Source organism: Calidris pugnax, unplaced genomic scaffold (genome assembly GCF_001431845.1).
Source record: "Calidris pugnax isolate Ruff unplaced genomic scaffold, ASM143184v1 scaffold335, whole genome shotgun sequence".
NCBI classification, from domain to species: domain Eukaryota; kingdom Metazoa; phylum Chordata; class Aves; order Charadriiformes; family Scolopacidae; genus Calidris; species Calidris pugnax.
In genome coordinates, this window is record NW_015091148.1 from 580959 (window position 1) to 582065 (window position 1107).

Below are 1107 nucleotides of genomic sequence, written 5' to 3' on the forward strand. Positions count from 1 at the left end.
CCGAGGCCGATCCGAGGGCGGCGAATGTTCCCGGGCTCCAGCCTCTCCTCCCGGGGCCTCCTCGGGCAGAGAAATCCCAGGGGTGGCTGCAGGGATTGACCCGGGGGGGGGGAAACCCCAAGATTTTGGGGGTACGCTACCCTGAGAAATTATTCTCATGGTGAGCCCGGCACCTCCCCGCTCTTATTGGGTGCATTTTGACCCCCACCCCAAATCCAGTTTGTTTAAGCCTTTCCGTTTGACCCGATCGATCGGCAAATATCTCCCTTTTTTTTTAATTTTTCTGTTTCGCCATCCAGGCTTTGCATAATGTTGGGAGGCGCTTCCGCCCGGCTTTTGCTTTCGGAGGGAGCCCCTCTTTTTTGCGGGAGGTGGACGGACGCCCTCCCGGGCAGCGGCCGCCGGGTGAGTCATCTTCTCGGCGCAGAAAATAGCTCTGACACGGGTCCTGCGGGGGATTTCGTTCCTCCTGCCCGGATTTAACGGGGAGAATTTAGGGGCTGGGAGATTTCCAAAGTCTATTTCTTATTTTTTTCCTCCCCTCCCCTCCTGTGCAGGGCTGGAGGTGGCTGCCGCCAGAGCCTAAAGCTCAATTTTTAGCCCAAAAGGACGAGCCCAGGTTTATTAAGTCGCTCCTAACGCTGGGATCTCCCTTTTCTCTCCCGTAAAGGGGAAAACGGCGCGTGGGGGAAGGATGGAATTTGCCCAACGGCCCCCGGGGGCTGGCGGTGAGAAGTCCCACCCCACACCTTTATTCACTAAAGAACGCTGGCTTCGATTTTAATTTCTCCTTTGAATAACAATTTTGATAACAATTTTGATGGTGGTTTTGATAACAATTAATAGCAGCGTTGGGTCTTGCAGGAGCCTGGCAGGGATGCTCCAGTCTCCTACTGGTAGATGGGGGCAGCAATTATCCAAACTGACTTTATGGATTATCATTTTCCTTAGAAATCCTTTAAAAAACAGGATCCTGTGGCTCCTCTTCTCCCCCACGATGGGGAAAGAGCCATGGGGGGGGGCTTGGCTGGGAGCCCGGGGGCCGGGGGAGGCTCTGGGCAGCCGGGAGGCTGGTAGAGAAACTGGTGGTATTTTCCAGCTCTTGGG

General features: G+C 55.0%; 1 protein-coding gene across 5 annotated transcripts in view; it reads left to right on the forward strand.

Moving 5' to 3' along the window:
* PHOSPHO1 (phosphatase, orphan 1) overlaps positions 1 to 1107 on the forward strand; it is an 11888-nt gene that overhangs the window by 5791 nt on the left and 4990 nt on the right. For 2 of the 5 annotated variants that reach the window (XM_014959026.1, XM_014959029.1), the window contains exon 2: positions 300 to 405. The exons of 2 other annotated variants lie outside the window; for them this stretch is intronic. The gene's annotated coding sequence lies outside the window, so the exon portion shown is untranslated. Of the gene's footprint in view, positions 1 to 33; positions 406 to 1107 lie in introns of those variants that run through there. One more of the 5 variants, XM_014959028.1, reaches the window with a different exon arrangement.